The sequence below is a fragment of the Oryx dammah genome, unplaced genomic scaffold (assembly GCF_014754425.2).
Source record: "Oryx dammah isolate SB20612 unplaced genomic scaffold, SCBI_Odam_1.1 HiC_scaffold_11050, whole genome shotgun sequence".
In the NCBI taxonomy this organism is placed as follows: domain Eukaryota; kingdom Metazoa; phylum Chordata; class Mammalia; order Artiodactyla; family Bovidae; genus Oryx; species Oryx dammah.
In genome coordinates this window covers 7,007,274-7,033,408 of record NW_024080444.1, presented here as the reverse complement: position 1 = coordinate 7,033,408, position 26,135 = coordinate 7,007,274, and positions in this window count along the sequence as shown.

Genomic DNA, 26,135 nt, shown 5'->3' with positions numbered 1-26,135 from the left:
CTATTTACTTAGGTGAAGAATTTGTCTATATAATGAAATGGGAAGCTTGCAAAGAAAGGTCTATTTGGATTCCTTTATAGAACTCAAACCTTAAGAATGATTGTTCTTTCCTTAAAGTCCTCTTAAAATCCAGACTTCTCTCTTTCTGCAATCTAGCCTATCCCTTTCACCTTAAACTTCAGTTCAGTTCAGTTGCATCCGACTCTTCATCTTAAACTACTGCCCCAATAGACTTTCATCAACTCTCGCTTAGATAACAACACAACTTCCTAAATGTTGATATGGTGCCAACTGAAAACAGATGGCACTTTAAAATTAGGACAATTTGAAGAGAAAAGTCCTATTTAAAAAACAGTGGGTGACATGTAAGGAAACCACAAGGGAAGGTGTAGAAGAGTTGCTCTCACCCCAGGGCTGCAGGGACAAGAACAGGGAAGCTACTGTCACCTGGGAGCCAGGTGGGCTTTCCTGTGGTTCAGATGGTAAAGAATCTGCCTGCAGTGTGGGAGATTCAGGTTTAATTCCTGATTTGGGAAGATGCCCTGGAGAAGGGAACGGTTACCCAGTCCAGCATTCTTGCCTGGAAAATTCATGGACAGAGGAGCCTGGAGGGCTACAGTCCACAGGGTCACAAAATATCGGACATGACTGAACAACTAACACTTTTTTCACTTCAGGAGTCAGGCGTGCACAGAAGGCCTCCTGCATATCAGCTGTGATCTCTGCTAAGGATACCAGGTAGCACAAGCAGACAGAACAGAACGGAGCCCTGGGATAAAATACTCTTCTCTTCCTCTCCCTCTGGTGTCCTGTCTATGCTACCTATGGGGCTGACCACACAGGAATTCTAAGAGCATAAAAGCCTGTTGATAGACTTCATCCAGGCTAGTTTCCAGCTTTACAGAATAGGATGGAGAATGGTAAACAGGGCATCTGAAAGGCAAACAGAAGAAATCTAGCAAACACTCTTATTCATACTTTTGGAGCATCAAATTTGGAATCAGATGTAAATCTGAGTCTTAGCTCTACCTACATGTGTAACTCTAGACAAATTACTTTATTTCTCAGTATCGTTATCTGTACAATGGGGATAATATATACTTCAGAGTGTTTTTTCAGACAGCATAATGTACCTAGAGCACACACTAAGTACTTAACATTAGCAGTAATTCTCTCAAAATGTCAACATACACCACACACACACACACACACACACACACACAGTCATGCTAAACTCTTCAGCTCTTGTTCCAATAGACCATGTGTTTAAGTCTGACTTTCCTAAATGTTCTTCCTTCTACTTAAGAGCTTTTTTCTTCCCCTATGACAACCATGTTACCTAGAAAGTTCACTCAGATCTTGAAGTTTGTAATATGATATGAGGGGCTTCCCAGGGGGCACTAGAGGTAAAGAACATGCCTGCCAGTGCAGGAGACTTAAGAGACTCTCCCCGATTTAGGAAGATTCCTTGGCAGAGGGCATGGCAATCCACTCCAGTATTCTTGCCTGGAGGAACCAATAGACAGAAGAGCCTGGTGGGCTACAGTCCACAGGGTCGCAAAGAGTTGGACGTGATAGAAGTGACTTAGCACTCACACAATAATAAGATGTGAAGGCTCTCTCCAGTCTCTCTCAAGAAAGGGAAACCATTCTTTGTTTCTCTATGGCACACATATCACTCTGCAAAGCAATTAGACCGTGCTTGTCCTCTTAGCTGACTGTGAGCTCTCTGAGGGAAAGATAAGCTTCTGGCTGACAGATTTGTATCCTCAGAAGGAGATTCACTGCCAGGTTCTTAGTACTCAATAAATATTAAGTGAATAAATGAATATGTATTACTAGATTAAGTCTGTTAAAATGTAAGGAAAAGGCTCAGTAATTTCTTCATTCTTTGCCCAAAGGGCATATCAATCTGTAATCAATCATTCATACTGGGGACTAAAGAAAGTTAGAAAGAGGTCCCAAAGGAAAATCCAAGAAACTTTGCCTTTTTTTCCTTGGACAACCTTTGCTGGAAAATTCACCTCATGCAAGCATGCCAGAAGCACTAGTCCTAATAGAATTCATTCAGTAACTCACAAAATTAGCTAACTCCTGCTAACACTTCTATGTATCTGATGCATTGAGTGATGAAACAACCAGTTGAATCACCAACATTTTCTCAATGAGTAACCTTAAGTTTTTCTCCACCAATTAAATATAGTCTGCTTTGTGAGTAAGTAATTAATTTGCATGAGTCTAAGTCTCAGAAAAATGGTATAAAGTGGTCTTACTCCCATTTGATTTCAGATCTTTCCATTTCTCATCCTCAATAAGACATTTCCTAGCATCTGTGTGCCCTTGCTAAACTTCTTTCTGCAAATACAGTGGTGTATGTGTATTTTCACTCCTCATTCCTTTCTTTAAAAATTGCATACTTTATCTACTATTATGAGCCTTTTTTCCCACCTAAAGTAACTTAGAGATCGTCTGTATTATGAAGTACACAGTATCTTAATCATATCCAGTTTCATGTATTTCTATTGTTCTGAAATATGGTAAACTCTTTAACCTAACTTCCTTAAGGTTTGTTTTTCAAAACTTTCACTGTTATTAAGAGGCTGTGATAAATGACTTAGTAAAAGTAAGTTAGTATCTCATAGGTTCATCTGTAGGAAACATTCCTACAAGCATGGGGAGCGAGTTCAAAGATGAATGCATTTGTAACTTTCAGATATACTGACCAATGATCCTCCTTGAAAATCAAGCAAATTTATGCTCTCATCAGCAGTCTTAAAAATTATGAGTGGGTTTGGAATCTTGAGATAACAAGGGATGTTGCGTATATTTTCATGTGAAATTTCTATTATCAGACTTCATCATTTTTATTACTATAGCCACAGTTCAACACAGTCTTTCTTATTGTTTTCAAAATGAAGCAAAGTCATTAATGACATGAGCAAAATATTCCTCTATGTTTATGGGTTTTTAAAAAGCTTCCCAAGCTTCAGCAATCTTATACATCCTGGAAAACTAAACCTCGCAAAGAGGTACCACAGTGCCCTCTGGTGGCGATCTGCTTCATTGCATCTTCCCTGAATTGGGGCAGAAGCTTGAGGTCAGACTTTGCAAGCCTTAAGGGAAAATTCTGAAAGAGATGGGAATACCGGACCACCTGACCTGCCTCTTGAGAGACCTATATGCAGGTCAGGAAGCAACAGTTAGAACTGGACATGGGACAACAGACTGGTTCCAAATAGGAAAAGGAGTATGTCAAGGCTGTATGTTGTCACCCTGCTTATTTAACTTCTATGCAGAGTACATCATGAGAAATGCTGGGCTGGAAGAAGCACAAGCTGGAATCAAGATAGCCGGGAGAAATATCAATAACCTCAGATATGCAGATGACACCACCCTTATGGCACAAAGTGAAGAGGATCTAAAGAGCCTCTTGATGAAAGTGAAAGAGGAGAGTGAAAAAGTTGACTTAAAGCTCAACATTCAGAAAACCAAGATCATGGCATCTGGTCCCATCACTTCATGGGGAATAGATGGGGAAACAGTGTCAGATTTTATTTTGGGGGCTCCAAAATCACTGCAGATGGTGATTGCAGCCATGAAATTAAAAGACGCTTACTCCTTGGAAGGAAAGTTATGACCAACCTAAATAGCATATTCAAAAGCAGAGATATTACTTTGCCAACAAAGGTCCCTCTAGTCAAGGCTATGGTTTTTCCAGTGGTCATGTATGGATGTGAGAGTTGGACTGTGAAGAAAGCTGAGTGCTGAAGAATTGATGCTTTTGAAATGTGGTGTTGGAGAAGACTCTTGAGAGTCCCTTGCACTGCAAGAAGATCCAACCGGTCCATTCTAAAGGAGATCAGTCCTGGGTGTTCTTTGGAAGGAATGATGCTGAAGCTGAAACTCTAGTACTTTGGCCACCTCATGGGAAGAGTTGACTCATTGGAAAAGAGTCTGATGCTGGGAGGGATTGGGGGCAGGAGGAGAAGGGTCGACAGAGGATGACACGTCTGGATGGCATCACCAACTCATGGACATGAGTTTGAGTGGACTCCAGGAGTTGGTGATGGACAGGGAGACCTGGTGTGCTGCAATTCATGGGGTCGCAAAGAGTAGGACACAACTGAGCGCCTGAACTGAACACAACTTTGTCTTCCCTGGTCGCTCAGATGGTAAAGAACCCGCCTGCCGATGCAGGAGACATTAGAGACGTGGGTTCGATCCCTGGGTTGGGAATATCCCCTGGAGAAGGAAATACACTCCAGTATTCTTGCTTGAAGAATCTCATGGGCAGAGAAGCAATCCCACAGACAGAGAAGCCTGGCAGGCATAGGGGTCTCAAAGAGTCAGACATGACTGGAGTGACTGAGCATGCACACAAACCTGGTTCAAATCTCCTCACTTGGTACACAATACGAAACTACACCTACAACTTTACTGCAAAGTTAGGCTTTAAGGAACCAGAACTAGGCTAGCAACAAATTGGTGGGTGTCCTAACGGGCAGAGTTCATTTCTTTTGGGTTTTTTTCTTTCTTTTTCTCCTAGTTGCTTATTATTATTATTTTTAATTGAAGGATAATTGCTTTACAAACTATTATGGTTTTCTGTCATACATCGACAAGGATCAGCTATAGGTACACCCATGTTCCCTTCCTTCCGGACCTCCCTCCCATCTCACTCCCCACCCCACCTTTCAGCCTGTCACAGAGCCCCTGTTTGAGTTCTCTGATTCATACAACAAATGCCTATTGGCTATTTATTTTACAAATGGTAATGTAAATTTCTATTTTCCTCTCTCCATTGCTATTGCTATAAGTAGACGGCAGCCCACCAGGCTCCCCCATCCCTGGGATTCTCCAGGCAAGAACACTGGAGGGGGTTGCATTTCCTCTCTCCATACATCTGCCCTTCTTCCTCCTCCCCTGCCCTCATGTCCGTACGTCTGTTCTCTATGTCTGGTTCTCCACTGCTGCCCTGAAAATAAATTCATCAGTGCCTTCTTTTTAGATTCCACATATATGTGGCACTAGTTGCTTTTAAATATGTACTGGAGTATATTCTCAGTGAGCTGCAGTGTAGACTTTATGGGCAGTCAGGCTCTGCTTCGGCCTTCCCTCTCTCTATCAGTGAAATCCAAAGGACAATCACCACTCCGTAGCAATCCACGTACTAAAAAATAACAATGTCAATCAGAAACCTGAGACTGATTCCATTCATTCACTCTACAGGTATTTGGAATACCACGTGCAACGTCCCAAGTGCCTATGAATTTTTCAGTAAAGAAAGCAGCCAAAAAAAATCCTTCCTCTTAAAGAATATCTTCTACTTGGAGGAAACAGAAAATACATAATTAAGCAAATACACTATATTAACAGAACTTGAAGCTGAGAGTATGAGGAGGTGGAGGTCCTTTTCAACTTGAACTAGAAAGAGAAAGGGTAGGCATCTTTGAGACTCTGAGACTGTGATAATGTACCCAGAACTGTAAATTTCCAAGTCTTTAGAACATTGTGGTTGTGTAGTCACTGTGTCTTGCCTGACTCTGTGACCCCATGGACTGTAGCCCACCATAAATGGCATTTAAAAAGTCCTGAGATAAGCAGTGAGTGTTGTTTGGGAAGAAAGATGTCCAAGGGCTGAAGTCTTGAACACTTCAGCTTTCAGAGATTGAAACAGTGAAAAGAAACTAGAAAAGAAGAATGAAGGGACTAGTGAGGTGTGCAGGTAAGTTACAAAGTGGTGTTTCAGAAGCCAAGCAAAAACTGGTTCAAATAGCAGAGCCTGTTCAACCGTGTCAACTATAGCTGATCAGTCACACAAGATGAAGACTGGCTATTGTCCATTTTATTTACAATGTAGAAACCATGGGTGACTGTGATAAAATGGGTTTTAGTGAAATGATGAGGAGCACGTTAGAACAGAGGAATAACGACAAGTCCAGAGGGTACATACTGAAGAGCACATATACTATTTTCATGTACAAGTTAATGTAGACCAGATTTACCTCAGAAAGCAAGCCTTAGTAAGTAAAGATGTTGAGATACTACAAATAACATTCCCTCAATACAATGGGAGTAAGCTGAAAGTCAGTAACAAAAGGATACACACAAACAAACAACCTTATGTTTGCAAAATTTTTAATGTAAATAGCCAGGCAAGAAATTAATTTAAAGCAACCTAGACTGAATGACAATAGAGCTATTACATATCAAAATCTGAGAAACCTTTTAGATCCTTATTTTCTCCCATGTTTCTCTTTCACAGGCAGAACAGTGCTTCTAGAAAGTACTTAGATTTGCCACACAGACAAAAACCACAGTTTTTTTTTTTTTTTTTGCACCATTTCTAAAAAAATTTGACTATATGCTCATCTTCCTTACTAGGCGATAGGCAATTTCAAAGCAAGTATTTTAAAAATATTTTGCATTTGACAAAATAGCTAGTAAGTGGGTAGTACTCAGGACATGCCTATTTAATGAGTGAATGAGATGAATTTGTGGACAACTACCTGTATTACAACTTGGCAAGTAGAAGTGAGGGATGTACAAAGCCAATGTATGTCTGAAAAGACCTGTTATTGAGTGGCATCAGATAAATTGAGTGGAATTAACTTTAAAAAAGATTCATTCTTCAAATTTCATGCAAAAATAAATTTACAGAAAAAGTACTGGGTTAGTAGCTGCTTATTAGTTCCCAAAGAGATCTACTCCTTAGACCTGCTCTGACTTTTGCCTGCTCTTAACTGAGGTATATTCATACTGTAGAAGGAAAACACACTCGTTTTTAAATCACAGGTCTCCTAATTGCACCCCCAAACCTCCTCCTCTGTAGACTTTAGTTTCTTGAAGTACAATTTGGTTAGTGCAAAGGTGGAAAAGATTCTCATGTAAATATCTTAATACCTAGACAGGCATCAGCTATCTAAGCTCTAGAGCTACCAGTGTTGTTATTTTTTTTCCCCCAATTCATGCCTACAACAAAGAGATCTTCACAATAAAATTAGAAGTAAAAACCTATTAATGTCCCCTGTAATGTAAAATGCTTTAACTGAAGCAAAATGTCCCGTGAAGAAAAACAATGAATATGTGCTGACTCATTAACATTTTATAATATAAATGACAAAATGAGTAATGATTATATACATGAAAATTCTGATTTTGAAAACCAGAAAATATCTGAAAATATAAAATGAGATTAGACCAAAAATAGAAATCAACTTTTATATCAAAATTTATCAATATTTTAATTAGCTAAAGGGTTGACACTTCCCTTTATCATGTATTTCTACGTTTAGAAGTTTATTCAACATGGTGAACAGTTTGATTATACTAGTTCTTTACTTAGCTTCCAACAAGCAACCTTGATATGTTATGCTAAAGTTTAGGTGTCTAATTCCCTTGTTTATTACATGTAACATGTGCTCTCAAGATGACTATAAAATTCAAAATGACATGTGGGTATAGTGAAAGGCCAATTTAGAATCATCCTGATTCTTGGTTCCAAAAACCAAAATCGTTATCCAAGAAGAGACCTTTTCTTGTGAAACTATATAAACTTTTTTCTTAACACATAAAAATGCCTACCAAGGTTATTTTATTAAGTTGGACATCCCTGAGAGTAAATAAATCTATCTCTAGAGAGAAAAAAATCAAGAAAGGTAGCAATAGAGGAAGACAAGTGCTCGGGAAATTCATTAGTCGGGAAGGAAGCTATCGTTTCCTTGTTGGAAGAATACCCTGTTCGCAAAGTACCACTTTTTCCCCCATGACTTCACTAAGAGAACAGAGAGAAAGCAAAAGTGAAAATTCAGAGCATGACAAATTGCCAAGACGTTTATCGATGATCCTCAAATGTACTAACTGTTTGCCTTCTGTGGTCCTCATGACTCAAAACTCTACTCAAAAGTCATCTTTATGAAGATGAAGCTACTCCCCTCGCAGTAAAGGTAGTCGGCCCTTTACTGCACTTATGAACTGCACTGTCACTTTCTCTATCAGCACAATTATCACTGTATTTTTTTTTTTTTTTTTAACAGGGCTGTGTTCCCTTTCAGATTAGGACATTTCAAGAAGAGATATGCATCCCTTATGGCTGCCATTCTTTTCTCCTGCTATCTGCCCTCAACCCACTCCATCACCAGTGCCTAATATCATGACTGGAAGGTGTTTAAGCTCTTTTGAGTGTTTAGTGATAAAAATGACTGAATAAAACATGAGAAACATAAAAGTTAAGGGCAAATAAAAGCAAAAATTAAAGATAAGTTAAAAGTCATTAAATAGCTACATGCTTCCAGCTCCTCTTTGGTCATGAACTTGTTTACCTGATGATCCAGTACTCTGCTACATCTGTGTCTTACCAAGGTATAATTTTAAGGATAAAGGTGCAGTACTTAGCAAAGTGTTTTAAGAAGTGTGCCCAAGAAATTTCCATGATCCAATGGCAGTGACTTCAGAACGTTCTTAGAAGAGAAAAAGGAGAATATTATCAGCCTAACAGACACTCCCCCAAAGTAACAGTACTGTGTAAGACATGCTCTTTGTAAGAGCAAAGGAAAGGAGAACTGAGATTTTATGACAATGAAAAGGTAATTGCAAAAACAAGACTGATAGTCAAATTATAAAATCTATTTTAATGAAAATAAGTCATCCAATAGTAGAGTTAGATTGTGTAAATAAAAGAATATTAAACTGCAGTGAGCACCACTGTAACTGAAGCAATAACAAGGTGAGTGAAAGATTTCTGCAGTAGGGTGAGGGTATCTGATAAAAAGAAAATTACATGTTTAGATAGAAAAATCACAAGTCAGATAAAGGTCAAACAAAAGAGCCAAAGGACAGAATCAATGATTTTCTGATATATAATTTTACCCTCTAGTTCAGTTCAGTCACTCAGTTGTGTCTGACTCTTTGTGACCCAATGAATGCAGCACGCCAGGCCTCCCTGTCCATCACCAACTCCCGGAGTTCACGCAAACTCATATCCATCAAGTCGGTGATGCCATCCAGCCATCTCATCCTCTGTTGTCTCCTCTCCTCCTGCCTCCAATCCCTTCCAGCATCAGAGTCTATTCCAATGAGTCAACTCTTCCCATGAGGTGGCCAAAGTTCTGGAGTTTCAGCTTTAGCATCAGTCCTTCCAAAGAACACCCAGGACTGATCTCCTTTAGAATGGACTGGTTGGATCTCCTTGCAGTCCAAGGGACTCTCAAGAGTCTTCTCCAACACCACAGTTCAAACCCATCAATTATTTGGCTCTCAGCTTTATTCACAGTCCAACTCTCACATCCATACATGACCAGTGGAAAAACCATAGCCTTGACTAGACGTACCTTTGTTGTCAAAGTAATGTCTCTGCTTTTCAATATTCCATCTAGGTTGGTCATAACTTTTCTTCCAAGGAGTAAGCATCTTTTAATTTCATGGCTGCAATCACCATCTGCAATGATTTGGGAGCCCAAAAAATAAAGTCTGACACTGTTTGCACTGTTTCCCCATCTATTCCCCATGAAGTGATGGGACCAGATGCCATGATCTTGGTTTTCTGAATGCTGAGCTTTAAGCCAACTTTTTCACCCTCCTCTTTCACTTTCATCAAGAGGCTTCTTAGCTCCTCTTCACTTTGTGCCATAAGGGTGGTGTCATCTGCATATCTGAGGTTATTGATATTTCTCCCGGCAATCTTGATTCCAGCTTGTGCTTCTTCCAGCCCAGCATTTCTCATGATGTACTCTGCATAGAAGTTAAATAAGCAGGGTGACAATATACAGCCTTGACGTACTCCTTTTCCTATTTGGAACCAGTCTGTTGTTTCATGTCCAGTTCTAACTGTTGCTTCCTGACCTGCATACAGATTTCTCAAGAGGCAGGTCAGGTGGTCTGGTATTCCCATCTCTTTCAGAAGTTTCCATTGTTTATTGTGATCCACGTAGTCAAAGGCTTTGGCATAGTCAATAAAGCAGAAATAGATGTTTTTCTGGAACTCTCTTGCTTTTTCCATGATCCAGTGGATGTTGACAATTTGATCTCTGGTTCCTCTGCCTTTTCTAAAACCAGCTTGAACATCTGGAAGTTCATGGTTCATAACTGCTGAAGTCTGGCTTGGAGAATTTTGAGCATTACTTTACTAGCGTGTGAGATGAATGCAATTGTGCGGTAGTTTGAGCATTCTTTGGCATTTCCTTTCTTTGGGATTGGAATGGAAACTGACCTCTAGGTTCTTTGCAAAATCTTCAATTGTAAAATGGTCTATTAATTCATGCTTGAATTTCCAATTCTCTATACTTTAGCAAGTAGTAGGTATCTTTAAAGATATTTAAGATTGAAACTAAAGCTCAGCATTCTCCATACTAGGACTTCCTGCCTTTTAAAGTATGTTTACTTTCTAAAAAATTCTTTATTCCTATTTCATCATTTCACTTGTCTTTTATTCCTGTTACCAAGAAGTGTTCCTCACAATACTAGTAGGACAATTTTTTGTTCTGACTTCTTAATAAACTAGGTTAAAGACAGTGGAAAATATATAGGAAACTAGAATGACTCTGAGAAAAGGATCTAGGGACTGTATTACTCTTAGTATGAAAGTAAGAGATTCCACTTTTGGTTGTATTTAGTGTGGTAAGAATCCATGACATACAAACACATCACAAATACTAAAGCTTTTTACCTATGGTTCAGTTCAGTTCAGTCACTCAGTCCGACTCTTTGTGACCCCAAGAATTGCAGCACACCAGGCCTCCTTGTCCATCACCAACTCCCAGAGTTCACCCAAACTCATGTCCATCGAGTCAGTGATGCTATGCAGCCATCTCATCCTCTGTTGTCCCCTTCTCCTCCTGCTCCCAGTCCGTCCCAGCATCAGTGTCTTTTCCAGTGAGTTAACTCTTTGCATGAGGTGGCCAAAGTAATTAGGATCAAATGTAGGATGAAGGTGAAACATTAGTTACTTGTAGGCCTCTAATAGTAGTCATGTATGGATGTGAGAATTGGACCATAAAGAAAGCTGAGTGCCGAGGAATTGATGCTTTTGAATTGTGGTGCTGGAGAAGACTCTTGAGAGTCCCTAGGACTGGAAGAAGATCAAACCAGTCAATCCTAAAGGAAATCAGTCCTGACTATTTATTGGAAGGACTGATGCTGAAGCTCCAATAGTTAGGCCACCTGATGCAAAGAACTGACCCATTGGAAAAGACCCTGATGCTGGGAAAGATTGAAGGTGGGAGGAGAAGGGGACAACAGAGGATGAGATGATTGGATGGCATCACCAACTCAATGGACGTGAGATTGAGCAAGCTCCGGGAGTTGATGATGGACATGGAAGCGTGGCATTCTGTAGTCATTGGGGTTGCACAGAGTCAGACACGACTGAGCCACTGAACTGAACTGAGCCCTCTGTTAGCACATGAACAATGATAACGTAGAGAGATATGGCTTCTGTTAAATAAATTAGAAGTCTTAAGATGAAAGAAATAGGCTCAAAAGGCATATGAAAAGATGTTCAACCTTGCTAATTATTAGAGAAATGCATATCAAAGCTACAATGAGATATCACCTCACACCAGCCAGAATAGCTATCATTAAAAAGTCTACAGACAATAAATGCTGGAGAGGGTATGGAGAAAAGGGGCCCCTCCTACACTACTGATGGGAATGTAAATTGGTATAGCTACTCCAGAGAACAGTATGGAGGTTCCTTAACAAGCTGAAAATAGAGCTACCATATGACCCTACAATCCCACTCCTGGGCATATATCCAGAGAAAAGCATGGTCTTAAAAGATACGTGCACCCTAATGTTCATTGCAGCACAGTTACAATAGCCAAGACATGGAAGTGACCTAAATGTCCACTGACAGAAGAATGGATAAAGAAGATGTGGTACATATATGCAGTGGAATATCACTCAGCCATTACAAATAATGAAATAATGCCATTTGCAGCAACATGGATGGACCTAGAGAATGTCACCAGAGAAGGCAGTGGCACCCCACTCCAGTCCTCCTGCCTGGAAAATCCCAGGGACGGAGAAGCCTGGAAGGCTGCAGGCCATGGGGTCGCTGAGGGTCCGACACGACTGAGCAACTTCCCTTTCACTTTTCACTTTCACGCATTGGAGAAGGAAATGGCAACCCGCTCCAGTGTTCTTGCCTGGAGAATCCCAGGGACGGGGGAGCCTGGTGGGCTGCCGTCTATGGGGTCGCACAGAGTCGGACATGACTGAAGCAACTTAGCAGCAGCAGCAGAGAATGTCACATTGAGTGAAGAAAGTCAAACAGAAAAGGAGAAATACCATATGATATCCATTATATGTGGACTCTAAAAAGAAATGATGCAAATGAACTTACTTACAGTACGGAAAGAGACTCACAGACTTAGAGAATGAATTTATGGCTTCCAGGGGAAAGGATTGTTAGGGAGTTTCGGATGGTCCTGTGCACACTGCTGTATTTAAAACGGATAACCAATGTAGCACATGGAACTCTGCTCAATGTTATTTTCAGCCTGAATGGGAGGGGGCTTAGGGGGAGAATTGATACATGTACATGTACGGCTGAGTCCCTTCATTGTTCACCTGAAACTATCATAATATTGTTAATTGGCTATACCCCAATAAAAAATAAAAAAATTAAAAATAAATAAAAGGAATAGGCTTAAGGCATCCAACTCTAGCCCAGAGAAAGCCACAAAAGCCTAGAGCCTCTACTGAAGATTTAGAAGTTATCCTCAATTGAAATCCTGAATTGAAAGGCAGACTGGCTAGAAAAATCAAAACTAGGATTTAATCACAAAGGCAGAAGAATTGCAGAGGAAACTAAGTGTAGAGAGACCTGTAACAAAGTCATGGTCCTTCACTGGTATAGGAAAGGAACTCTTATGAGGGGTTTTGAGTGGATGAGCCTGTGAAGCTTGACCTTCTGAATTTCTCTGAATCCTGTGGGTCAGAAAAAGTAGTGCCCTGAAACTTTGAAGAAAGTCACAACTCCTTGCCTGAGCAATGTATAAGGATATTACTTAAAATAGATTTTTCAAAAGATAATGTTATTCTCCTCAAGATCCCTGGCTATAATCTTGCCTTGCCTTCCAATAACTAGGGTGAGGTCTCAGCACAATCTGAATGGAGAAGCACGATCTCTGCTTTGGGATGAAATAGATTATTTACCCAAGGACTACAGTACCTAGTTAATAAACTATAGCAGGGGCCAAAATTAAACCTATGGGAGTCTACTCAGTTCATTAGTCCAAAGTCAAGGAGGAAGCAACATACAGCTAGATAAGAGGAGAATTTGATTCACAGAACCTACTCATGATATGAAGTCAATGTTCAGGCAGAAACACGTGGCCCAAATGCATGTATTGGGACAACTCCTTGAAGCTTATCGCCCATAACAAGTGAAGTAGAGGCGTTAGGACTGTTTTTGGTAAGGTATTGATGAAGTCCAATAGTCTGTGCTGATATGAAAGTTTTATAAGATATGATATGAACAGATTTATAAGATTAGAGAACTTACCACCTCATTTGTGTCCATAGGGCAACCCAGAAGATCCAAAGCTATTCAAGCAGGTGAAACAATACATTAGTGACAAGGCAAAGAGTAACAAGGAAAAGCTTAAAAGCTGGCTACATTCTAGAAGATGGGAGATCACTGGACTCTGTAGTATCAAGAAGGATAATGTAGAACAGAAGCCAGGTAAACATCAGAAGCAAAGCTGAACTAAAAGTTATAAATACTAGGATGCTTAGCAACACTACATTGGTGTCATGGTACCTTGTTCCACAGGCATTTTTGGCAATGATTAGTACACCACAGTTCTCCTTGTGACAAGATTTATATATAACTTACTAGGGTATTGTTCAATTATATAATTGGAAAAAAAAATGTGAGTGGAAACTTGACATAAGTCACTGCAATGGAAAACTACTGTCCCTCACCCATTTTCTACAGCTGAGTTGGTTCACTGACTTGTGAGTCCACAGACTGGATGGAAGGCTGGCTCCTATGGACGAAGTGCTGTGCAATACCACTGTACATTATATACTTGTATTCCCCAGAGAGTCCCAGGGCCATTTGCCAGACTGTTTACTGGGAAAAGGATAATACACTGAATTCCAACTGTTTGAAGTTAGATCTGACACTGAAAATAAAGTACCTGAAGTACTATCATGTTAGAGTGAGGGCTTATGGAGACCAGGGGATAAATTAAGTTTATTACAAGTCCGTCATACAGTGTTCCTGATAGGTCTACAGATCCATCTAACAATTATTTCTCTGAGAATTAAACATGCGAATTTCCTAAGTTCATTCATAGGAGTTATATACTTAACTAGAACTCCCACATTGGTTCACAAAGCTGTGGAATAAGGGATATTATGGTGTGGAATTCCCAGAGAATGCCCCTTACTATTTTAGCCAAGAAAGTAAAATTACATGCAGTAATGAATCTTATAATTATAGGAATTAGTGGTACCATTAAAGACCCAAAGAATGAAAAGGTGATGCTTTATCTGTTTTGCTCATGAACTTTTTTTAAAAGTCATAACTGAGATGGTTAATTCTGTGTGTCAACTTTGCTGAGCCATGCTGCCCAGGTATATGGTCAAACATTTTGTATATTTCTGCAAGGGTGTTTTTGGATGAGAGGAAATGGGAACCCATTCCAGTATTCCTGCCTGGAAAAGTCCATAGACAGAGGCCTGGTGGACTACAGTCCATGGGGTTGCAAAGAGTAAGGCATGACTGAGCAACTGAGAATGCACTATTTATATTAGGGGATTTTGAGTAAAGAAGATCTTTCTCCATAATGTAGGCAGGCCTCATCTAATCCACTGAAGACCTGAATATGACAGAGGACTGCCATCCCCCTAGCAAGAAGGAATTTTGGCAGCAAGATGGCCTTTAGAGCCACAAACTGCAACATCAACTCTCTACTGGCTCTCTTCCTGATGGCCTTCACATTGGAACTTCAGCTTTTAGACTCAATAATTATATAAGTGAATTCTGCAAAGTAAATCTCTGTATATAAACACACCCCTCCATGCACACATACACTTTGGGCTCTTTCTCTGGAGAACCCTGATATTGGGTTGGTTAACAAGTTTGTTCGGGTTTTTCCATGAGATGTTATGGAACTAATAACACTGGTCAACCCAATACAATGATGAACTGCTGTGCAGAATGTAGTACAGAATACGCTATTTTAACTGCCTCTGGTATTAGTGGATCTGACTTACACACGGTGACTTACATCTCATTCCTGCCACACTGCAATCATTGCTGAAGTAACCAGTTTTGTGCGCTGGAACCAGTTTTTTGTAGATGCCACTTGAAATGCTTTATTTTATGCCCATTCCATGTACTTCACACGTCCTGTCATAGTTTTATTGACATGTGTGTGCCTATAGACCTAGAATGCCATTAAGAAATAGGTGTACACACATGCAACATTACAGTGAACCTTCAAGTTGCTGTGTGTATGGTTTCTTCAGTTATGTGTTATAATAATATATTTCTTTTCATCCAAATATTACCTTGAAGGACTCTAGGTATCTAAGGCCCTAGAGTGAAGGTCATTATTGTATGAATAGTCCCAACTAACTCTTCTATTTAGAAGAAGTTAATTCTTTTCATATTTTTCCCTGCTAAATTGATAATTTTTGAATACAAGCTTTAAAATTTTTATTCTAACATTTTGAACATGTCACTATTGCTCATAAGAACACAATTTCCAAAATATCTAAGATAGCAGGGAACAATTTTTCTTACTAGTTTAAAACAATATCAAATAATATGCAGAAATAGAAAGTCTATTATTTATGAGGCTATGAATTAATAACCAGTTCACATTCATGGATTCCTTTTCTTTCCAGTAGATAACTACAACATGCACTTTAAAAATTCATATCATGTGTAATAATAGTTATCTCTCCTCCAGCCTCAAACAGTTCACTTTTACCCACAGTAATTTCTATGTGTTTTCAGAAATATTTGTGTATATCAACACTAATAGAGTAAGCAGTACAAGTAACTATGATATATATACATAATGATAAAAATTCTCATAATAAGGGCTATATTGACTAGCTGGGAAGTGTTACAAATGCATGAGATTGAATTATATCTTATTTAGAATGAAATTCTATAACAGGATAAGATAAAATCCAGTTTTAATATTAAGCCTTTTAAAAAAGTAAGCCACTTTTCAATTAATTTTATAATTAATCATAGAAGAAAATGTTACAGGATTCATATTTAAAAAAAGATAACCAAATATAAGATTAGATAAACAAATTATCAGATTATAACAAAATTATCAGATTAAGGGAAGATATACCCATTTGAATGCAGAGTTCCAAAGAATGGCTGGAGATAAGAAAGCCTCCCTCAGTGATAATACAAAGAAATAGAGGAAAACAATAGAATGGGAAAGACTAGAGATCTTTTCAAGAAAATTAGAGACACCAGGGACCTCTGAAGAAGCTGAAGTTGAATAGTTCTATGAAGACATACAAGACCTTTTAGAACTAACACCCAAAAAAGATGTCTTTTTCATTATAGGGGACTGGAATGCAAAATTAGGAAGTCAAGAAACACCTGGAGTAACAGGCAAACTTGGCCTTGGAGTACAGAATGAAGCAGGGCAAAGGCTAATAGTTTTGCCAAGAGAACACACTGATCATGACAAACACCCTCTTCCAACAACACAAGAGAAGACTCTACACATGGACATCACCAGATGGTCAACACCAGAATCAGATTGATTATATTCTTTGCAGCCACAGATGGAGCAGCTCTATATAGTCAGCAAAAACAAGACTGGGAGATGACTGTGGCTCAGATCATGAACACCTTATTGCCAAATTCAGACTTAAATTGAAGAAAGTGGGGAAAACCACTAGACCATTCAGGTATGACCTAAATCAAATCCCTTATGATTATACAGTGGAAGTGAGAAATAGATTTAAGGGACTAGATCTGATAGACAGAGTGCCTGATGAACTATGGATGGAGGTTTGTTACATCGTACAGGAGAAAGGGATTAAGACCATCTCCATGGAAAAGAAATGCAAAAAAGTAAAATGGCTGTCTGAGGAGGCCTTACAAATAGCTGTGAAAAGAAGAGAAGCAGAAAGCAAAGAAGAAAAGGAAAGATATAAGCGTCTGAATGCAGAGTTCCAAATAATAGCAGGAGAGATAAGAAACCCTGCCTCAGCGATCAATGCAAAGAAATAGAGAAAAAGAACAGAATGGGAAAGACTAGAGATCTCTTCAAGAAAATTAGAGATACCAAGGGAACATGTCATGCAGAGATGGGCTCGATAAAGGACAGAAATGGTATGGAACAAACAGAAGCAGAAGATATTAAGAACAGGTGGCACAATACAAAGAAGAATTGTACAAAAAAGAGCTTCATGACCCAGATAATCACAATGGTGTGATCACTCATCTAGAGCCAGACATCCTGGAATGTGAAGTCAAGTAGGCCTTAGGAAGCATCACTATGAACAAAGCTAGTGGAGGTGATGGAATTCCAGTTGAGCTATTTCAAATCCTGAAAGATGATGCTGTGAAAGTGCTGCACTCAATATGCCAGCAAATTTGGAAAACTCAGCAGTGGCCACAGGACTAGAAAAGGTCAGCTTTCATTCCAATCCCAAAGAAGGGCAATGCCAAAGAATGCTCAAACTACTGCACAATTATACTCATCTCACATGCTAGTAAACTAATGCTCAAAATTCTCCAAGGCAGGCTTCAGCAGTTATGAACCGTGAACTTCCAGATGTTTAAGCTGGTTTTAGAAAAGGCAGAGGAACCAGAGATCAAATTGCCAACATCTGCTGCATCATGGAAAAAGCAAAAGAGTTCCAAAAAAACATCTATTTCTGCTTTATTGACTATGCCAAAGCCTTTGACTGTGTGGATCACAATAAACTGTGGAAAATTCTGAAAGAGATGGGAATACCAGACCACCTGACCTGCCTCTTGAGATGCCTGTATTCAGGTCAAGAAGCAACAGTTAGAACTGGACATGGAACAACAGACTGGTTCCAAATAGGAAAAGGAGCACATCAAGGCTGTATATTGTCACCCTGCTTATTTAACTTCTATGCAGAGTACATCATGAGAAACACTCAGCTGGAAGAAGCACAAGCTGGAATCAAGATTGCCAGGAGAAATATCAATAACCTCAGATATGCAGATGACACCACCCTTATGGCAGAAATAAAGAGGAACTAAAAAGCCTCTTGATGAAAGTAAAAGAGGAGAGTGAAAAAGTTGGCTTAAAGCTCAACATTCAGAAAACGAAGATCATGGCATCTGGTCCCACATCTTCATGGGAAATAGACGGAAAACACTGTCAGACTTTATTTTTTGGGCTCCCAAATCACTGCAGATGGTGATTGCAGCCATGAAATTAAAAGACACTTACTCCTTGGAAGGAAAGTTATGACCCACCAGATAGTATATTGAAAAGCAGAGATATTACTTTGCCAACAAAGGTCTCTCTAGTCAAGGCTATGGTTTTTCCATTGGTCATGTATGGATGTGAGTGTTGGACTATGAAGAACTCTGAGCGCTGAAGAATTGATGGGTTTGAACTGTGGTGTTGAAGACTCTTGAGAGTCCCTTGGGGTGCAAGGAGATCCAACCAGTACATGCTAAAGGAGATCAGTCCTGGGTGTTCATTGAAGGACTGATGCTGAAGCTTAAACTCCAATACTTTGGCCACGTCACGGAAGAGTTGACTCATTGGAAAAGACCCTGATGCTGGGAGGGATTGGGGGCAGGAGGAGCAGGGGACAGCAGAGGATGAGATGGCTGGATGGCATCACTGACTCGATGGACATGAGTTTGAGTGAACTCCGGGATTTGGTGATGGACAGGGAGGCCTGGTGTGCTGTGCTTTATGGGTTCACAAAGAGTGAGACACGATTGAGCGACTGAACTGAACTGAGGCGAACATTTCATGCTGGATGGGCACAATAAAGGACAGAAATAGTATGGACCTAACAGAAGTAGAAGATATTAAGAAGAGGTAGCAACAATACACAGAAGAGCTATACAAAAAAGATCTTCACAACCAAATTAACCATGATGGTGTGATGACTCACCTAGAGCCAGACATCCTGGAATGTGAAGTCAAGTGGGCCTTAGGAAGCATCACTATGAACAAAGCTAGTGGAGGTGATGGAATTCAGTTGAGCTATTTCAGATCCTAAAAGATGATGCTGTGAAAGGGCTGCACTCAATATGCCAGCAAGTTTGGAAAGCCCAGCAGTGGCCGCAGGACTGGAAAATGTCAGCTTTCATTCCAATCTCAAAGAAGGGCAATGCCAAAGAATGCTCAAACTACTGCACAATTGCACTCATCTTGCACGCTAGCAAATGCTCAAAATTCTCCAAGCCAGACTTCAACAGTACATGAAACATGATGTTCCAGATGTTCAAGCTGGATTTAGAAAAGGCAGAGGAATCAGAGATCAAATTGCCAACATCCACTGCATCATTGGAAAAGCAAGAGAATTCCAGAAAAACATCTACTTCTGCCTTATTGATTATGCCAAAGTCTTTGACTGTGTAGATCACAACAAACTGTGGAAAATTTTTCAAGAGATGGGAATACTACCTGACTTGCCTCCTGAGATTTCTGTATGCAGGTCAAGGAGAAAGTTAGAAGCAGACAGGGAATAACAGACTGGTTCCAAATTGGGAACGGAGTACATCAAGGCTGTATATTGTCACCCTGATTATTTAATTTACATGCAGGGTACATCATGTGAAATGCCGAGCTGTATATAGTACTAGCTGGAATCAAGATTGCTGGGAAAAATATCAATAACTTCAGATATGCAGATGACACCATCCTTATGGCAGAAAGTGAAGAGGAACTAAAGAGCCTCTTGATCAAAGTGAAAGAGAGAGTGAAAAAGCTGGTTAAAACTCAACATTCAGAAAACTAAGATCATGGCAATTGATCCCACAACCTCATGGCCAAAAGATGGGGAAACAATGAAAACAGTGACAGACTTTATTTTATTGGGCTCCAAAATCACTGCAGATGGTGACTGCAGCCATGAAATTAAAGGACGTTTGCTCCTTGGAAGAAAGCTATGATTCACCTAGACGGCATAATTAAAAGCAGAGACATTACTTTGCCAACGAAGGTCCATCTAGTGAAAGCTATGGTTTTTCCAGTAGTCATTATGGATGTAAGAGTTGGACTATAAAGAAAGCTGAGCACAAAAAATTGATGCTTTTGAACTGTGGTGCTAGAGAAGACTCTTGAGAGTCCCTTGGACTGCAAGGAGATCAAACTAGTCTATCCTAAAGAAATAAGTCCGACTACTCATTTGAAGGACTGATGCTGAAGTTGAAGCTTCAATATTTTGGCCACCTGATGCGAAGAACTGACTCATTGGAAAGTACCTCAATGCTGGGAAAGCTTGAAGGCAGGAGGAGAAGTGGGTGACAGAGGATGAGATGGTTGAATGGCATCACCGACTTTATGAACATGAGTTTGAGCAAGCTCTGGGAGTTAACGATGGATAGGGAGGCCTGGCCTGCTGCAGTGCATGGGGTCACAAAGAGTAGGACTTGACTGAGCGACTGAACTGAACCGAACCAAATTAAATGCTGAAAAAACTTACATTTTATCAAAGCAGTGGAATAGAGGACAGAGAACTAACCTCCTTTCATCATAATTAGGCATTGAGAACCTAAGTAGTCAGATCCTCTTTAGCTCTCAGCCAAGGGGTCAAAATATCTACATTATAGCACTAAATGGGAAACATCTAACTGAAAAAGAATGAATGAGTGAGTGAATAAATGAGTATTAAGTAGCAGAATTTGGAGTGGACTATCATCCTAGAAGTACTCAAGAGATTATAAAGCAATAAAGAATATGTATTCATTTAAGGCAGATTCTCTAAATATTAAAATTCTAATTTATGTGATGTTTTAAATTTTATGAATCACAAAATGATTTTATCCTTCTACTTTGTACTGTACTTTGCCAGTCTGGTACTCAAATTTTGTTTCTCTATCATCAACCTTACCCACAACAAATAACTCTGAATATATTCTGTACCATTAAGAAAATAATGTTCCTCTCAAAGGACAAAGATTTTTCAGGACTGAGTGTAACTACATGTTCCTGAAACAGCATCAGAAGTACTATTCAACAGACAGCCAAGATATTTTGAATAGTAACATTATAATTAGAATAAAACCTTTTAAGATAGCATATTTCCCACCAAGCCTCCTGTTTTGTTTGGTTTTAATCTTTTACAGTATATTAAATGCAATTATTTCTAGCCTTTGTTTATGTTTCAAAATTTTTCAGTATCATGAATGATATCCTGTTCTTTAAAAATAACTCATTTTGAAGAAATACTTTACTTTGCAACTTAGTATTTATATTACTCTTTGTCCTTTCTGGGGAAAAAAGAAAATGTAAGTTACACTGAGGGGAAATTATCTCAACCCTGACTTAAACAAAAAATAGACAAAAGCTCTAAAAATTCCCAAGGCAGAAGTATTATAGAGATTGAGTATTGAGATTATGGATCAGATGATCAGAATTTCTACATGAACACATAAGCTTAAAACACTCAAGCACTACTTGGATTCAGAGTGTGACTGCTTTTAATACGTGCATATGACTTTTCAAAACTGATTGACTATATTTCATATAGGAAGAAGCCAATACTACTACAAGAATTAGACCTAAAACAAAAAGTTGTATGACCTGATTTAGAAGGTTGCCATTTATTTAGTGTTGTGTTCCTGAAGTATCCATTTTCCACAATTAATCATTTCAGATCAGTAGCGTGGGAAATAGTGAGGTGAATGAGACATGGGAAATATCTTTAACATAGCGACAGACATATCCATGTTTCAGTAAAAGAAACGTCAAAGCAATGAAAGATCTCACTTTCTAGCAATGAAGGAATTAAACAAAATTTCTTCCACACAACCACAAGAGAAAACATAAGTTTATGAATGAGAGTTATAGTAATCATTAAGTATCAATATATGTTCAGTGAAAATTTAAAGAAAAATAGGTATGTAATAACCTAACACCAATGCTGAAAAGTTAAATTGCCAGTTTTTTGAACCAGCTAAGAGTAAAAATAGGATGAGATAAAGGCTTAGGATCAGGTTAGGTTGAAAGTCTGAGAACTTTGTAGTAAGCTAAAGCCCATAAAGAGTTGTACATTTTTTGAAAATGAATTTTGATTAAAAAAATTCTTATTGACAAGGAGGGTATAAATACAAAACTTGTTTATATTAGCTTCTATGAAGAACTTCACCAATTAAAAACAAAGTGATACAGAACTGTTAATGCCCAAGATAATATCAGCATAAGGCAATTAATAAATCCAATCATAAAAACAAAAATCCCACAAATAAAGTTTTGTCAAACAATGCACAATCCAAAATTACAAAATACCAGTTGATATAAGTGAGAGTCCACATAGATAGAGACTGTAAAATGAATTATTAAAGTTGTACACAAATGAGAAAAACAAGAAATCACCAGGCAAATTTATAAACATATTCAAATTGGACATCTGAAAATAAAGTATGATCATTGAAATTACAAACCAGAAACAAACAGAACACTCGCTACCTCTTTCTAGGACACCATAAAATACCACAACCAGATCAATTTCAAGAAGGGAAAACTACTGGCCAATCTCTCTCATCAACAACATGCAAAAATTCTCAAAATATTATCAAATAAAATTCAACAAAGTATACAAATAATTATATACCATGGCCAAGTAGAATTTACTCCAGGTATACATGTTAACCTAATATATAACATAATATAAGAAAATATAACATAACCCATCATATCAACAGGCAAAAGGAAACTGCCATCAACTGACACAGAAAGATCATACAGTGAAACTCAGCACCCGTCATGATAAAAGCTTACAGCAAATTAGGAACAGAGGAAAACTTCCTTAATTTGATAAAGGATATCTACCCCCCAAATTGGAGAAGGAAATGGCAACCCACTCCAGTGTTCTTGCCTGGAGAATCCCAGGGATGGGGGAGCCTGGTGGGCTGCTGTCTATGCGGTCGCACAGAGTCAGACACGACTGAAGTGACTTAGCAGCAGCAGCACCCCAAAAATGCTACAGGTAGTGTACTTACTGGTGACAAACTTTTCCCTTAAGATAGGGAACAAGTCATGGATGCCCCTCTCACTATCCCTCTCAATATCTTAATGGAAGTACTACCAAGTGAAATAAAGGAAATAAAGGTACATAGATCTAGAAGGAGCAAATAAAACTTTTGTTGACAGAGGACATGAGTGTCTCTATATGAAATCCAACATAATTTAAACAAAAACTACTGGACTAAGCAATTATACTAAGGTTATTGAATATAAGGATATAAGGTTAACATACAAAATGTAACTAATTTTCTATAAAGCACTGCTGCTGCTGCTAAGTCACCTCAGTCGTGTCTGACTCTGTGCGACCCCATAGACGGCAGCCCACCAGGCTCCTCCGTCCCTGGGATTCTCCAGGCAAGAACACTGGAGTGGGTTGCCATTTCCTTCTCCAATGCATGAAAGTGAAAAGTGAAACTGAAGTCACTCAGTCATGTCCAACTCTTAGCGACCCCATGGACTGCAGCCTACCAGGCTCCTCCATCCATGGGATTTTCCAGGCAAGAGTACTGGAGTGGGGTGCCATTGCCTTAGGGACTAGGAATTTGAAATGAAAAACCAAGCACCACTTATAGACTAAAAATGGAAGCATTTATAAATTTAACAGAAGATTTAAAATTCTATTGGAAAAATCAATGAAGATTAAATAAATGAAGAGATATTCCATGTTCGTGGGTGAGAAGATTCACTTGTTAATATGTCACTTGTTCCCAACTTGATATATAGATGATCCAGCAAGTTATTTTGTAGATATTAACAAATTCTAAAATTCATATATAAAGATGAAAAGATCCAGACTAGAAAACACGATAGTAAGAACAAAGATTGAACACTGAAACAACCCATCTTCAAGACCTACTAAAAAGCTACAATAATCAAGATAACATGGTAGTGCTGAAATAACACATATAGATTAGAAGAACAGAATAGAGAGATCAGAAACAGATTCACATGAATCTAATTGATATCTGATGAAGATGCAGTGACAATTGAATCAAAAAAGATAACTTTTAAACAAGCTATACTGGAACAACTGGACACTCATGTTAAAAATACATATTTAAAATCTAGACATAGCTCTTCTTTCAAAATATTTGATTAAAATTGGATTATAGATCTAAATAGTAAACTAGTCTGTAAAACTTCTAGAATACAGAAAATTTATGTAACCTTGAATTCAGCAGTGATTATTTAGCTACAACATCAAAAGCATGATATGCCAATGGGGAGCAAAAATGATAAACTGTACTTTAACATAACTAAAATAATTCTATTCTTTAAAAGGACCAGTGAGAAAATCGAAGAAGCTGCAGTTTGGGAATATTAACAAAGCACTCATCTGACAAATAACTTTTATCAAATATACAAAGAAGTCTTAAAACTCAATGGTAAGTAAACCAGCCTAGTGAAAAACAGGTATCTGAACACTTCAGAGAAAATAAGTAGATGGCAAACAAAAGACTAGCAATATAATTTGCATTAAATAAAGAAAAAAATTAAGACAACATACATATCAGACACAATACATCTTCCTTCTAGAGTGGCTAAAACTAAAAAAAATAAAAGTGTTGAAAATACAGAACAATAGCTAGGAATGTAAACTGATACAGTCACTACAGATGATTTGTGTGACTAGAAATTGGTGATATTATCAGGGAATCTCAAAGGTAGGAAAGTGGAAGTGAATTTAATTGGGGTTTTATAATTAGACATCAAAATTATCCAGGCACAAATGGTCCTTAGGCCAGTGGATGAAAGGACCTGAATTAAGCACATGGGCTAAAATCAAAAGAAAAGTGAAAGCAGACAAAAGTACATTTTGGGCATGTCTTCCAAAGGGGGAATAGATTACACGGAATGCATTTTGGAATGAGTTTTTTCTGCTGATGGTGTTATTTCAATCCAGCATGTTCTCTGCCCAGCAGTAGGATAGGTACACAGGGTAAGCATACACAGCAGACATAGAGCTGAAATAGTGAGCTGTAGAAACCCTAAAGTGTTAACATAGTTTACACTATGTTTCTGTATTCGATTCTACAGTATTTGTGGCCCATAAGGGGTAATAGAATCCCTTCTTTATAAAAAGGTTCTCTTCCTGAATCTAAAGCAGAATTGATTGATGGTTTGAATATTAGAGGAAGAGTATGGCCAATTTTGTTTTGTCTCCATAATTCATTTAGAGAACTACAAAAAAATGCAAAGTTGTTCACACAAATAGAATTTTACAAAAAAAATACTGAAAGTAAAATGCAAAATCAAAGAGCTTTGCAGCTAAAATGCTCATCAAAAGTCCCATGTGTACTTGGATCAATCTATGTTTTAAGATGAAAATAATCACAGTGGAAAGTACTCAAGGAAGAACCATTTCTATAATGTGTCAGTAATTTAAGTGGGTTCTTTATTAACATTTTAAACTATAATTCACATTTAATTATATGAAGAAATAAGGATCTTATAGTGACAAAGATAATTTAGGCTTATTTGCTTTAAACTAATTTCCTGAGTTCACCCTATAATTGCCATGCAATTTCTATGTGGAAAGGACATGTTTCATTGATTAACAGAATCTCTAATTTAGGGTAATGGAAATACAACTCATATTTCCCCTTATAAAACATCATTGTTTTTACATTTTAATTTGTGTTAAAATTATTACTTTATCTTTGCCCATTCCTTTGAAACCTAAAATCTGAATTATATTAAAAAAGTTTTTTGATAAAAAACTGAGAGGGCAACAGGCAGGAAGGCCATGGGTCTCCAAACGGAGGAAATAGGCTGCAAGTGTCAGACATATTTCAGCTCTCTCTCAAGCGGCAGGAGGACATAAACCAGTGATATATTTTTTCCCTTCTCTATACAAATTTAAAAAGGAGGTTTCTCTTAAAATACTGTGTTGCCATAATGGCACCTGGTTCCACCTGAAGTTAACTATTGTCAAACCTTGAGTTAACCAAT